At 46.3% G+C, this 15,784-nt stretch overlaps 1 protein-coding gene across 1 annotated transcript in view; it reads right to left on the bottom strand.

Annotated features, from left to right (window-relative positions):
• DGKI (diacylglycerol kinase iota) overlaps positions 1–15,784 on the bottom strand; it is a 1,705,262-nt gene that overhangs the window by 681,557 nt on the left and 1,007,921 nt on the right.

Genomic DNA, 15,784 nt, shown 5'->3' with positions numbered 1-15,784 from the left:
TTACTACATTGTAGCTTCATCGCATGCCCCCTAGTCCTAGTATTTTTGGAAAACGTAAACAGACGCTTCACATCTACCCGTTCAACTCCACACATTATTTTATAGACCTCTATCATATCTCCCCTCAGCCGCCTATTCTCCAAGCTGAAGAGCCCTAGCCGCTTTAGCCTTTCCTCATAGGGAAGTCGTCCCATCCCCTTTGTCATTTTCGTCACCCTTCTCTGCACCTTTTCTAATTCCACTATATCTTCTTTGAGATGCAGCGACCAGAATTGAACACAATATTCGAGATACGGTCGCACCATGCAGTGATACAAAGGCATTATAACATCCTTATTTTTGTTTTCTATTCCTTTCCTAATAATACCTAAACATTCTATTTGCTTTCTTAGCCGCAGCAGCACACTGAGCAGAAGGTTTCAACGTATCATCAACGATGACACCTAGATCCCTTTCTTGGTCCGTGACTCCTAACGTGGAACCTTGCATGATGTAGCTATAATTCGGGTTCCTCTTTCCCACATGCATCACTTTGCACTTGCTCACATTAAACGTCATCAGCCATTTAGACACCCAGTCTCGTAAGGTCCTCTTGTAATTTTTCACAATCCTCCCGCGATTTAACGACTTTGAATAACTTTGTGTCATCAGCAAATTTAATTACCACACTAGTTACTCCCATCTCTAGGTCATTTATAAATATGTTAAAAAGCAGCGGTCCCAACACAGACCCCTGGGGAACCCCACTAACTACCCTCTCTCTTTTGCAACCTCACTATCAGGATACCCTATCTTCCCTGTTTTGCTGATTATCTTTGAAAGATACCTTATCCCGAACCATGCGCTTCTGAGCGACTGTCGGCCTTCCCCCCATTTCTAGTTTAAAAGCTGCTCTATCTCCTTTTTAAATGCCGATGCCAGCAGCCTGGTCCCACCCTGGTTAAGGAGGAGCCCATCCTTTCCGAATAGGCTCCCCCTTCCCCAGAATGTTGCCCAGTTCCTAACAAATCTAAAACCCTCCTCCCTGCACCATCGTCTCATTCACGCATCTGGAGCTCTGCCTGTCTCTTGGGCCCTGCGTGTGGAATGGGTAGCATTTCAGAAAATCTGGATTTGAGCTTTCTACCTAAGAGCCTAAATTTGGCTTCCAGAACCTCTCTCCCACATTTTCCTATGTCATTGGTACACACATGTACCAAGATAGCCGGCTGCTCCCCAGCACTATCTAAAATCGTATCTAGGTGACGCGTGAGGTCTGCCACCTTCGCACCAGGCAGGCAAGTCACCAGGCGAGCCTCATGTCCACCAGCCACCCAGCTATCTATATCCTAATGATCGAATCACCAACTACAACAGCTGTCCTAACCTTTCCCTCTCGGTCAGCACTTGGAGACATATCCTCGGTGTGAGAGGATAGTTCATCCCCTGGTGGGCAGGTCCTGGCTACAGGAGTACTTCCTACTTCACCAGGGTGATGCTCTCCTTCTAGGAGACCTCCCTCCTCCAAGGTAGCACAGAGGCTACCAGACTGGAGGTAGGACTTCTCTACAACATCCCTGTAGGTCACCTCTATGTACCTCTCTGTCTTCCTCAGCTCCACCAAGTCTGCTACTCTAGCCTCAAGAGAACGGACACTTATTAGTACATAAGTACATAAGTAGTGCCATACTGGGAAAGACCAAAGGTCCATCTAGCCCAGCATCCTGTCACCGACAGTGGCCAATCCAGGTCAAGGGCACCTGGCACGCTCCCCAAACGTAAAAACATTCCAGACAAGTTATACCTAAAAATGCGGAATTTTTCCAAGTCCATTTAATAGCGGTCTATGGACTTGTCCTTTAGGAATCTATCTAACCCCTTTTTAAACTCCGTCAAGCTAACCGCCGGTACCACGTTCTCCGGCAATGAATTCCAGAGTCTAATTACACGTTGGGTGAAGAAAAAGTTTCTCCGATTCGTTTTAAATTTACCACATTGTAGCTTCAACTCATGCCCTCTAGTCCTAGTATTTTTGGATAGCGTGAACAGTCGCTTCACATCCACCCGATCCATTCCACTCATTATTTTATACACTTCTATCATATCTCCCCTCAGCCGTCTCTTCTCCAAGCTGAAAAGCCCTAGCCTTCTCAGCCTCTCTTCATAGGAAAGTCGTCCCATCCCCACTATCATTTTCGTCGCCCTTCGCTGTACCTTTTCCAATTCTACTATATCTTTTTTGAGATACGGAGACCAGTACTGAACACAATACTCCAGGTGCGGTCGCACCATGGAGCGATACAACAGCATTATAACATCCGCACACCTGGACTCCATACCCTTCCTAATAACACCCAACATTCTATTCGCTTTCCTAGCCGCAGCAGCACACTGAGCAGAAGGTTTCAGCGTATCATCGACGACGACACCCAGATCCCTTTCTTGATCCGTAACTCCTAACGCGGAACCTTGCAAGACGTAGCTATAATTCGGGTTCCTCTTACCCACATACATCACTTTGCACTTGTCAACATTGAACTTCATCTGCCACTTGCACGCCCATTCTCCCAGTCTCGCAAGGTCCTCCTGTAATCGTTCACATTCCTCCTGCGACTTGACGACCCTGAATAATTTTGTGTCATCGGCGAATTTAATTACCTCACTAGTTATTCCCATCTCTAGGTCATTTATAAATACATTAAAAAGCAACGGACCCAGCACAGACCCCTGCGGGACCCCACTAACTACCCTCCTCCACTGAGAATACTGGCCACGCAATCCTACTCTCTGCTTCCTATCTTTCAACTAGTTCTTAATCCATAATAATACCCTACCTCCGATTCCATGACTCTGCAATTTCTTCAGGAGTCTTTCGTGCGGCACTTTGTCAAACGCCTTCTGAAAATCCAGATATACAATATCAACCGGCTCCCCATTGTCCACATGTTTGCTTACCCATTGCCATCATCTCACTTAAAGGGGGTGAGGGAATGTAGGGTCACAGCCTATTCAAGCTTTTTGTACACATATAATCCTGAACCAAACCATCATGGAATCTGTTGCAAGATATTCTGGACTTGTGACTTTAGCCAAGATCATACTGCCGATGTGTGAAGAATGAAAACATTGTTCTTTTTCTCTAATGTGGATATGCTGTGAACATGGCGCTAGAAACTTTCTCATCACATGTAACTTTGAAGACCTTGAGATACATCAATGTTGCCTTCATCTTCAGCTAGTCCCAGTACCATTGCATTCATCATTTATCTGAGACAAGCAGGATAGCATGGGACTTCCTAGCTACAGAAAAAAAAAGGGAAAAAGGGAAAACAATAACAAGGAATTGCAATAGGAAAACACCAACATATATTTGGTGGCAACCAGCCATCTTTCGTATTTTTCTACTTTTTTTAAATCTTTGGATTTTGATTTGTTTTTGTGGAAGACCATCTGGAAGAGATAAAATGAGCTGGGGGGGGGGGTTAATTTTCTGGAGGACTGATTGGTCAAACCTACTGTTACATTGGGAGTTCTTTTCCAATTAGAAATAAGCCAAGAATGTATGAACAGATGCCCATGTCACAGCTCAGTAAATTTCCTTCATGATGCTGCTATAGTTCTGACATTGTGAGTTGTGACATGACACTGAACCGTCAAGTCTGCCTGTGCATAAGCAAAGGAAATGCAGTCTGTTAGATAATTAAACAGTATATGTTAGTTGATGGAAGCCTCTACCATAGTTGGGTCAAAAGTACTAAAAGTTGGGTGAACTTTCTAAGGGCTTTAGTTAGCTTTTAAGTATAAAACTAATGCTCTCTTGCAATCCAACTTGTGCAGTGAACTTTCATCTTTGTGGGCATGAGGCCTGGGAAAAAACAGTGGAAGAATGATAGACTGCCACTACCCCAGGAAGGAAATTAGAAGTGTGCAGAACCACCCTCTTGCTGAAAGATTTGGTATAAGATGGATCAGTTACTACAGCTTGGAGCTAGCTCACTCTAGCTCACTCCATGTGCTGAAGTCACAACTACCAAAACCAGAACTTTCCAAGACAGGTACTTCAGTTCACAAGTATTATGTGGCTCAAAGGGAGCTTTCATTAACTGGGCTAACACCATGTTGAAACAGTAAGAGGCTTGATGGGAGGCTTCAATAGAAGCAAGCATGGCATATATTGAACTAAACGTTGCAAACAGATGGGATTTCCTTCTATATGATACGGATAAGTACCAATTGCATTAAGATGAACCCTAATGGAATGGGTTTGTAAACCTGAGTCTGATAAATGTAGAAGGTATTCAAGCAGTTTTCCTGTGGGACAAGAAAGAGATCTATGGCTTTTCTATAACACCAGACAGCAAACCTCTTCAACTTAAATCTGTAAGACCTTCTAGTGGAATCTCTCCTGGAAGCTAGTAATACATGAACCACTGTCAGGCAAGTTCAAAGAAGCTATTGTTATCTTCTCAATATCCAAGTGGAGAGTGTGAGGGACTTGATGTTGGGATGCAAAAATCCCTTGATTTTGTGTAACTAGTGATGGAGAATTTCCTAGTTTTAAGGGTCTTCTTATGGAAAGGTACAGCAGAAGAGGGAATCACACTTGCCTCAGCCAATGTGTGGCAATGAGAATCATGATTCCCTTATCTCATCTGAATTTCAAGAGTTCTTGCTATGAGGGAGAATTGTGGATGCAGAACTTGGCCATATCTCTTGAAATGACTATTAGAGTTGCTTACCTGGCAGGGAAGGATAACTCCACAGCAGACGAGCTGAGTCATGCGCTACAACTGAATGACTACTACTACTACTACTTAACATTTCTAAAGCGCTACTAGGGTTACGCAGCGCTGTACAATTTACATAGAGGGACAGTCCCCTGCTCAAAGAGCTTACAATCTAGAAGACAAGTGAACGGTCAGTCCGATAGGGGCAGTCAAATTAGGGCAGTCTGGATTTACTGAACGGTAAGAGTTAGGTGCCGAACGCAGCAATGAAGAGGTGGGTTTTAAGCAAAGACTTGAAGATGGGCATGGAGGGGGCTTGGCGTATGGGCTCAGGAAGGTAGTTCCAAGCATAGGGTGAGGCAAGGCAGAATGAGCAGAGCCTGGAGTTGGCGGTGGTGGAGAAGGGTATTGAGAGGAGGAATATGTCCTGTGAACGGAGGTTTCGGGCGGGAACGTAAGGGGAGATGAGGGTAGAAAGGTAGTGAGGGGCAGCAGACTGAGTGCATTTGTAGGTAAGAAGGAGAAGCTTGAATTGAATGCGGTATCTGATTGGAAGCCAGTGAAGTGACCTGAGGAGAGGGGTGATATGAGTATATCGGTTCTGGCGGAATATAAGACGTGCGGCAGAGTTCTGAACAGATTGAAGGGGGGATAGATGGCTAAGTGGGAGGCCGGTGAGGAGTAAGTTGCAGTAGTCAAGGCGAGAGGTAATGAGAGCATGGACGAGAGTTCGGGTGGTGTGTTCAGAGAGGAAAGGGTGAATTTTGCTGATGTTAAAGAGGAAGAAGCGACAGGTCTTGGCTATCTGCTGGATATGCGCCAAGAAGGAGAGGGAGGAGTCAAAGATGACTCCGAGGTTGCGGGCAGATGAGACGGGGAGGATTAGGGTGTTATCAACTGACATAGAAAGTGTAGGAAGAGGAGAAGTGGGTTTTGGTGGAAAGACGATCAGCTCGGTCTTGGACATGTTCAGTTTCAGGTGGCGGTTGGACATCCAGGCAGCAATGTCGGATAAGCAGGCTGATACCTTTGCCTGGGTCTCCGCGGTGATGTCTGGTGTGGAGAGATACAGCTGGGTGTCATGAGCATAGAGATGATACTGGAAACCATGAGATGAGATCAGGGAACCCAAGGAGGAGGTGTAGATTGAGAAAAGAAGGGGTCCAAGGACAGATCCCTGGGGAACACCAACAGATAGGGGGATGGAGGTGGAGGAAGATCCATGAGAATGAACTCTGAAGGTGCGGTGGGAGAGATAGGAGGAGAACCAGGAGAGGACAGAGCCCTGGAACCCAAATGAGGACAGTGTGGCAAGAAGTAAGTCATGATTGACAGTGTCAAAAGCGGCGAATAGATCAAGGAGGATGAGGATGGAGTAGTGGCCTCTGGATTTGGCAAGGAACAGGTCATTACAGACTTTAGAGAGTGCTGTTTCTGTCGAGTGTAGAGGGCGAAAACCGGATTGAAGTGGATCGAGGATGGCATGAGAGGAGAGAAAATCAAGGCAGCGGCTGTGAACGGCACGCTCAAGTATTTTGGAGAGGAAGGGTAGGAGGGAGATGGGGCAGTAGTTGGAGAGACAGGTAGGGTCAAGTGATGGTTTTTTGAGGAGAGGTGTGACTACGGCATGCTTGAAGGTGTCAGGGACAGTTGCAGTGGAGAGAGAGAGGTTGAGGATATGACAGATGGAGGGGGTGACAGTATGAGAGATGATGTTAAGTAAGTTGGTGGGGATGGGATCAGAAGAGCAGGTGGTGCATTTCGAGGAGGAAAGAAGGCGAGCGGTTTCCTCCTCGGTGATGACAGGAAAGGAGGAGAAAGAAGCCTGGGTTGGTTGGTTGAGGGCGAGGGTTGAAGGGTGAAGAGGAGGAGATGACTTGGTAGTGAACTCAAGGTTGATCTTTTGCACCTTGTCGCGGAAGTAATCAGCCAGTAATTGAGGAGAGAGAGAGGGGGGGTGGGAGCGGAGGGCACTTTGAGGAGGGAGTTAATGGTGGCGAAGAGACGACGGGGGTTGGAGCTGAGAGAGTTGGTCAATTGGGTGTAATAGTCCAGTTTGGCAAGGAATAGGGAGGAGTGGAAGGAGGATAGCATGAATTTGTAGTGAAGGAAGTCTGAATGGGTGCGAGATTTCCTCCAGAGGCGTTCAGCAGATCGGGCACAGGAGCGAAGGTAGCGGATGCAAGGGGTCAGCCAGGGCTGGGGATTGGTACGCTTTGTGGGGCGGGAGGTGGGTGGTGCGAGAGTGTCCAGAGCAGAGGAGAGAGTGGCATTGTAAGCGGAGACAGCCTTGTCGACAGACTCGGAGGACATGATGGAGGGGAGGGAGTAGGGTGGGAGGGTCAATAACCTGGAGATTCCTGGAGGTAGTGGTTAAACTTGGACGGGGCTGAGGGGGGGGGGGGTGAAGAAGTGTGAAGGTGATTAGGTGATGATCGGAGAGAGGAAGAGCTGAAGCGTGGAAATTGGAGGGAGAGCCGGAGGAGGAGAGGACGAGGTCAAGACAATGGCCATCTCAGTGAGTAGGGGAGGTGGAGCATAGGTGGAGATTGAAAGAGGATGTTAGAGTGAGGAACTGAGAAGCGTGAGGGTTGGATTGGTCATCAACGTGTATGTTAAAGTCTCCGAGAATGAGGGACGGAGATGAGGGTTCTAGAAAAACGGAAAGCCAGGCATCGAATTCGGTGAGGAAGGAAGAGAGGGATTTATTAGGGGGGCGGTAAATGACTGCCACTCTGAGTGGCAATGGGTAGAATAGTCGGATGGAGTGTGCTTCAAAGGATGAGAAGCAGTGAGACTGCGGTAGGAGGAGGGGTTGGAAACTACAGGAGGGTGAGAGTAGTAGCCCAACGCCTCCACCGCGGCCAGCTGGGCGGGGAGTGTGGGAGAAGAGATAACCTCCATGACAATGGGCTGTGACTGAGGCAGAGTCGTCAGGGGAGAGCCAGGTTTCAGTTAGGGCGAGCAGTTGAAGGGAACGAGAGATGAAGAGATCGTGGGTGAAGGGCAGTTTGTTGCAGACCGAGTGGGCATTCCACAAGGCACATGAGAAGGGGAGGGAAGAGGGGGTGAGGAGGGGAATAGAAATGAGATTGGAGACATCACGGAATCGTTTGCATGGATAGGAGGAGGACAGGTGAGGGGGGCCTGGATTAGGATTAATGTCTCCCGCGGATAGCAGGAGGAGGATCAAGAGAGTGCGGAGGAGGGTGGGGGAGGTCGGGCGACGAAGATGATGAAGACGGGGTGCACTTAGGAGGAATGGTGATGGGTTAATGGCAGGAAGGAAGTGTTGAAGGTTAAGAGGTAGGAAGGAGGAGGGGGACAAGAGAGATGGTGAAGTGGTGAGGGACGGGGGTGAATAGGGTATTGCTGTAGCGAGCAGGACGGGAGGGGACATGGGTGGGCAATGAGTTCCAGCGGACAACGGTAGGGGGAGGGGGAAAAGATTAGGAAGGGACAGGGCAAGGAAGAGAATGTGGACAGGGGCCATAAGTAGTGATTGCGGTGTAACAGGTGTATGTGTAGTGACTGAGGTGAGAAGCTGATAGAGCGGAAAAGCTGAATTGGAGGCTTGGAATTGGAGGGATTGATGGACTGGAGAGCAAGTAAGTCAATGGCTGACAAGTTAGCAAGCAGGCAAGTGAGGCAGTGGCTGCCAAGCTAGCAGGTGGGCTGGAACAAGCTGGTGCAGATGGACAGGAACGAGTAGGGAGAAGCTGGAGCAAGCAGGCTGGAGCAGATGGACTGGAACAAGCAGGGGGAAGTTGGAATAAGTGGTCTATTCGATAAGGACATGGCTTAAATACATTAAGAGTGGGGTAGTCCCTCAATAGAACTTTTCGCTACTCCTCAGAACAAGACGTTTCCTCAATTCTGTTCCAGGGTAGGGACACACAGCAAACTAGAGGTTTTTTTCATATCGTGCCAATTGCAGTCTTTTAGAGGTACTTTGGATGAGGCAACACTGCACACTTTGATTCATGCATTGTTGGTTTCATGTATTGATTATGGAAATGTAGTTTATATAGGTATATCTATGGCTAATATAAAGTAGGAGATAATATAAAGTATGTACAAACATGTCAAAATACTGCAATACATTTATAAGTTAAGGCCCATAGGTAGGATCATGTAACATTTTCATTGGATTCCTATTTGTTATAGTTTAAGCTGCAGGTGCTCACTCAAAGGGCTTACTGTGAGCATAAGCCAGCTTTTTTGGCCTTGTTTGCTATAAATGGCACTCAAAATTTGGCGCTGAAAAAAATTGGCATTGAATGGTATTCTATAATGGGCATTCAGAGATCTGCACCCTTTATAGAATAGTGTGTAGTGCCAGGACTTGTGCTAAGCTTTTGCACTAGGAGTTACACCAACTGAAACCAGGTATAAATCCCGGCACATGAGTTGGGTGCAGATTCCCCAATTTCTGGCCTGCTCATACCCCACCCATTGCTGTGCCCCTTTGCAGATGCACAGAAACTTATGCGCTATTCTATAAATGGAAGCATAAGTGTGTTTTCATACGGATGTGCCAATTTTGCCTTGTTTTAGCACCTTGCATCCGTTATAATGCTTTTCACACCAAAAATTTGGCATGGAAGTAGAAGCTAATGTTCAGCACTGTCACGGATTCAGGGATGGTGAGCCCTTAGGCCACAGCCAGGACTGCGGCAGACAAATCCTCTGGGCTGGCATATGGCAGGAATAACAAGACAAAGACCAGATCCAGAAGAAGTAAGGAAAGCAAGGCAAAGAGGCAGTACTGGAACCCAGGCAGAACAAGGAAAAAAACACGGAACTAGGTTAAAACTGGACTCAGAATAGGTAAGACAGAACTGAACCACAGGCTGAACAAGGCAAGATTCAGAACTAGGTTAAAACTGGATCCAGAAAAGGCAAGGCAAAAACTGGATACGGATAGTACTGGACAAGATAAAAGCTAGGCACAACTGGACAAAGCACACAGGAAAGAAGAAGCTGGATCTAGATGAGGCAAAGAGAGCAAGGCAAAAGGGCTAGAACTGAACCCAGACAGAAACAAGGCAGGACACAGAAACAAGGCTAGAACTGGGTTCATACAAGGCAAGGCTAGGCAGGGCAAGAACAGGATTCAGACACGAGAAAGAGCAAAGCAAGACAAGACACAAAACATGGCAGACAAATCAGGGCTAGAGCTAAGCAGAAACAGAGCAGGGCTGAAGCTAGGCAACAGGAACAAACAGAAGCAAGACTAAAGACAAGGTAGGAACAGGGCTGAAACAGGAACATGGCTTGGCTGTAGAAGGAACCAGGAACATGGCTTGGCTGTAGCAGAAGCCAGGAACAGGGCTCGGCTTTAGCAGAAGTCAAGAGCAGGGTTTCACTGTAGCAAGATCCAGGAGCAAGGTTAGACAGTAGCAAGAGCCAGGAGCAGGGTTAGACTGTAACAAAAATCAGAAGCAGGGTTTGGCTAAAGCAGGAGCCAGGAGCAGAGTTTGGCTAAAGCAGGAGCCAGGAGCAGGGTTTGGCTAAAGCAGAAGCCAGGAACACAGGAACTAGGCTTCAGGAGCAAGACTCACAAGAACAAGGTTAGGCAGGAACAAAGCTTCAGGGACAAGACTCACAAGGACAAGGCTTCAAGGACAATACACAAAGGAACAAAGCTAGGCAGGAACTCAGGAGCAAGACTTTAGGAAACAGGAACAAGGTTTGCAGAAGCCAGGCTTTCAGGCACTAAACTCACAGGAACATGGTTAGGCAGAAACAAGGCTTCAGGAACATGGTTAGGCAGGAACAAGGCTACACAGGAGCAAGGCTTCAGGAACAAGGTTCATAAACAAGGCACACAGGAACAAGGTTTCAGGGACAAGATTCACAGGAACAAGACTAGGCAGGAGATTCCTTCTCCTGCTCTCCGCTGGGGACATCAATCCCAATCCTGGTCCTCCACATCAGCTCTCATTCTATTTGTGCAGGTCACACCGTGATGTCTCCAATCCAATTTCTGTTCCTCTCTTCCTCCCTTCTTGCCTGCCTTTCTTGTGTGCTCTGTGGAATGCCCGCTCTGTCTGTAACAAACTTTCCTACATCCATGACCTGTTTATCTATCATTCTCTCCATCTGCTTGCCCTAACTGAAACTTGGCTTTGCCCTGAAGACTCTGCTTCAGTCGTGGCCCTATGCCATGGAGGTTATCTTTTCTCCCATACTCCTCGCCCGCTAGGCCGTGGAGGTGGTGTCGGGCTACTACTTTCACCCTTCTGTAGATTTCAACCTCTTCTTCCACCTCAGTCTCACTGCTTTTCTTCCTTCGAAGTCCACTCTATCATTCTATTCGCTCCTCTGCCTCTCCGAGTAGCAGTCATTTATCGACCCCCCCCGATAAGTCACTTTCTTCCTTTCTTACTGACTTTGTCGCCTGGGTTTCCTTCTTTCTTGAACCTTCATCTCCTTCCCTCATTCTTGGGGATTTTAACATTCATGCTAATGATCTCTCTGACTCTTATGCTTCTCAGTTTCTCGCTTTAACATCCTCCTTCAATCTTCAACTGTGCTCCACTACCCCCACTCACCAGAATGGCCACAGTATTGATCTTATCCTCAAACTGCTCACTCTCCAGTTTCTGTGCCTCAGCTCTTCCCCTCTCTGACCATCATCTGATAGCTTTCACACTTTAACACCCTCCTCCCCAGTCCTGCCCAATCTTAACCAATGCATTTAGAAATCTTCAGGCTATTGACCCTCCTACTCTGTCTTCTAGTGTTTCAAATCTCCTCTCTACCACTATGTTATCCGTCAATGAGGCTGTCTCTTCCTATAATACTATTCCCTCCTCTGCTCTGGATACTCTTGCTCCTCCCATTCCCCGTCCTGTAAAGCGTACCAAACCCCAGCCTTGGCTGACCTCTAGAATCTGCTACCTATGTTCCTGTGCCCGCTCTGCTGAACACCTTTGGCTGAAATCTTGTGCCCATGCTGACTTCATACATTTCAGATTCTTGCTGACCTCCTTCCAGTCTGCTCTTTTACTTGCCAAATAGGACTATTACATCCAGTTGACAAATTCTCTTGGCTCAAACCCTCGAGATCTCTTTGCCACACTGGACTCTCTCCTCAAAGTGCCTTCACCTCCAACTCCCCCTTCACTTTCTCCCCAGACTCTGGCTGAGTACTTTCATGATAAGGTTCACAAGATTAAACTTGAATTCTCAACCAGGTCATCTCCACCTTTCCTTCCCATAGTCTATTCTCTCAACCCTCCAACCCCTGCCTCCTTTTCTGAAACTCTGAAGAGGAAACTACACATCTTCTCTCCTCCTCGAAACTAACTACCTGTTCCTCCGATCCTATTCCTGCCCATCTACTTAATACTATCTCTCCTACTGTCATTCCTTTTATCTGTCATATCCTCAATCTGTCACTTTCCACTGCGACTGTTCCTGATGCCTTCAAACATGCCGTAGTCACACCACTACTTAAAAAACCTTCATTGGACCCTACCTGTCCTTCCAACTATCGCCCCATTTCCCTCCTCCCTTTCCTTTGCAAGATATTTGAACGTACTGTTCACTGCCATTGCCTTGACTTTCTTTCTTCTCAAGCTATTCTTGATCCACTTCAATCTGGCTTTCGCCCCCTTCATTCAACTGAAACAGCACTTGCTAAAGTCTCCAATGACCTGTTCCTGGCCAGATCCAAAGGTCTCTATTCTATTCTCATCCTTCTCAATCTATCTGCTGCTTTTGACACTGTTGATCACAGCCTACTCCTTGATACGCTGTCCTCACTTGGTTTTCAGGGCTCTGTTCTTTCCTGTTTTTTTCTTATCTCTCCCATCGTACTTTTAATGTATACTCTGGTGGATCCTCCTCCACTTCTATCCCACTGTCAGCCAAAATCCAGGCCAAAGTATCAGCATGCCTGACTGACATTGCTGCCTGGATGTCTCAGTGCCATCTGAAACTAAATATGACCAAGACTGAGCTTCTTATCTTTCCCCCTAAACCAACCTCTCCTCTTCCCCCATTCTCTATTTCTGTGGATAACACTCTCATCCTTCCTGTCTCATCAGCTCGTACCCTTGGGGTCATCTTTGACTCCTCTCTCTCCTTCTCCATACATATTCAGCAGGCTGCTAAAACCTGTCGTTTCTTTCTCTATAATATCACCGAAATTCACCCTTTCCTTTCTGAGCACACTACCAGAACCCTTATCCACACTCTTATCACCTTTCGCTTAGACTATTGCAACTTGCTTCTCACAGGTCTCCCACTTAGCCATCTCTCTCCTCTTCAATCTGTTCAAAATTCTGCCGCACGACTTATATTTTGCCAGTGTCGCTATGCTCCTGTTAGCCCTCTCCTCAACTCATTTCACTGGCTCCCTATCCATTTCTGCATACAGTTCAAACTCCTCTTATTGAACTATAAGTGCATTCACTCTGCAGCTCCTCAGTACCTCTCCAATCTCATCTCTCCCTACAACTCCTCCCCGGGAACTCCGTTCACTGGGTAAACCTCTCTTATCTGCACCCTTCTCCTCCACTGCCAACTCCAGACTCCGTTTCTTTTATCTTGCTGCACCATGTGCCTGGAATAAACTTCCTGAGCTGGTCTGTCAAACTCCATCTCTGGCCGTCTTCAAATCTAGGCTAAAAGCCCAACTTTTTGATGCTGCTTTTAACTCCTAATCCTTACTCACTTGTTCAGTACCCTTATTTTATCATTCCCACCTCAGTAATTCCCTTATCTCTTATTTTTCCTGTTTGTCCTAATTAGATTGTAAGCTCTGTCAAGCAGGGACTGTCTCTTCATGTTCATATGTACAGCGTTGCATACATCTAGTAGCACTATAAAAATGATAAGTAGTAGTAGTAGTAGAAACAAGGCACACAGGAACATGGATAGGCAGGAACAAGGCACACAGGAGCAAGGCTTCAGGAACAAGGTTCAGAAACAAGGCATACAGGAAGAAAGTTTCAGGGACAAGACTCACAGGAACAAGACTAGGCAGAAGACGAGGCATACAGGAACAAGACTTCAGGGACAAGACACACAAGAACACAGCTAGGCAGGAACAAGGCAGGGACTTGGCAAGGCTGAATCAGGAACAAGACAGGACCTGGAACCAAGTAGGGAACACGAAGACAAGGCCTCTTGCAAAGGCAAAGCATGAAAGTCACAAGGTGCATTATAAAAGATCTCACTGATGATGTCACAACTTGGAATGAGGCTTGGAATGCAGCAGGGACTGGGACATTAGGCTGCGGCTTGGATAGACTCTGGAGTGAAGCTTGGATACAGGAACATCAGAGTGAGGCTTGGATAATCTCTGGAAATAGGCTTGGATAACAGGGAAACAGGCAGCAGAGGCATCAATGCAGGGAAAAGCAGTCCGGAGAAGCCACGGAGCCTGACTACCAGGAAAAAAGGTGAGTCTGGATGTGGGGGTATGACCACAGCCGTGACAAGCACCACATATAGAATTTCCCCCTATGTTCCACATAAATCGCTGAGGTCTCTCTTGGATCACAGGATGGTTACACCCACTCCATCAAGAGTGTGCTGCGAGATGACACAAAAAAGGCATTGAAGTGAATGCATTGGTTGTTCCCAGGCAAATTTGGATGAATCTCTCATGAATGTTGTTTGAAACTGTGGAATTTGGAAGAGGATGCCTTTTGCCAGATTGGATTGGACCATCTACCATGACAGAGAATCTCAATGGGGTTTTGTGACAGATATGACTTCTCATAATCTGTGAGTGGCCTAAGTCCACTGTGTGCATAAGATCCACTGAGTTTATCTCATTTAAAACATGCTGGGGTATTACATGTCTATCTAAATGTGGTCCTATAAATACTTCCAGGGAAACCCCCTTCAAATTAAAACACATCAAAAGGTCTCCCTATAAAAATATACTTACATGTTTTTCTGGACCATCAGAAAGTGTGTGCAATCCAAGCAAGTGTGTGCACTTGACACCAGCATTTAAATTCCTCACTGGTCCTTTTGTTTAAAATTGCATAATAAAGTTGTGAAGGAGACTCCCTTACAATATGTCTCTTATCGTGTCACTTAAGTTAAATTTGCAAACTCTTTTATTCAATCTACAATAAATCCACACTTATCTTCAAATGGGGAAAATCCACTGCTTATTTCTGGGGTAAGCAGCATAAAATGTATAGAACCTTTTGGGGGATCTTGCCAGGTATTTGTGACCTGGATTGGCCACTGTTGGAAACAGGATGCTGGGCTTGATGGACCTTTGGTCTGTCCCAGTGTGGCAATATTTATGTACTTATGTACTTAGCTTCCGTTAGTGCCCCTCAGTATTAAGCATGAAATTCACAGAACTCCTGTCCAACATAGAAATTCACAGAACTCCCGTCCAATATAGCGCTACATTTCACTTATTCAGCTGCATCATGGAAATGAGCTCTGTGGAAAAAAAAATGTTTTACTTGCCAGCATAAGCACCCTTCGACTTATCAATAAAAGTTCCAAAGACCACAATACTCACTATACTTCATACTAGCTTGGCACTCTGCTCATAGAGAGGTTATTCCGCAAAGATGGCAGTGACATTCTCTGTCCTTTAATAGGTAACTGATGATGCTAACCAATCAAATTACACTAATGAAAACCCATCCAGCTCTTCATTAAGTCCTGTAGACTCTACTGTTTCTAATTCATATATGCATCACTGTTCCTTTGAATTCAATAATCTTCCCACGTCACCACCCTTCCTCCCATCAATAACTGAGTCTATAATTGTCCATTGAATATCTACAATGGAATGATTCACTGAAGCCAATGAAACACAATCGGGGCAGATGTTTGTTGTGTGACTTGTGCTCCTTCAAACGCATCTTAACTGTTCTAGTGGTCCTTCCCATGTATATTTTTTCACAATGGCAAATTATACTGTACAATATGTATGCTGGATTATAGTCAGCATTGCCTCGAGCTTTAATCAGATGTGTATGTCCATGGGGGTTCCATTCTGAAGCCTCTATCATCATACTACACCATTGGCAATCACCATATTGCTTGTGTAGAAAACTTTGAAGTGAAGCCTTCAAAGTCCTGTA

The sequence above is a fragment of the Microcaecilia unicolor genome, chromosome 10 (assembly GCF_901765095.1).
Source record: "Microcaecilia unicolor chromosome 10, aMicUni1.1, whole genome shotgun sequence".
Taxonomy (NCBI): domain Eukaryota; kingdom Metazoa; phylum Chordata; class Amphibia; order Gymnophiona; family Siphonopidae; genus Microcaecilia; species Microcaecilia unicolor.
Note: the sequence above shows the minus strand (reverse complement) of the source record. Positions and strands in the feature narration are given on the sequence as shown.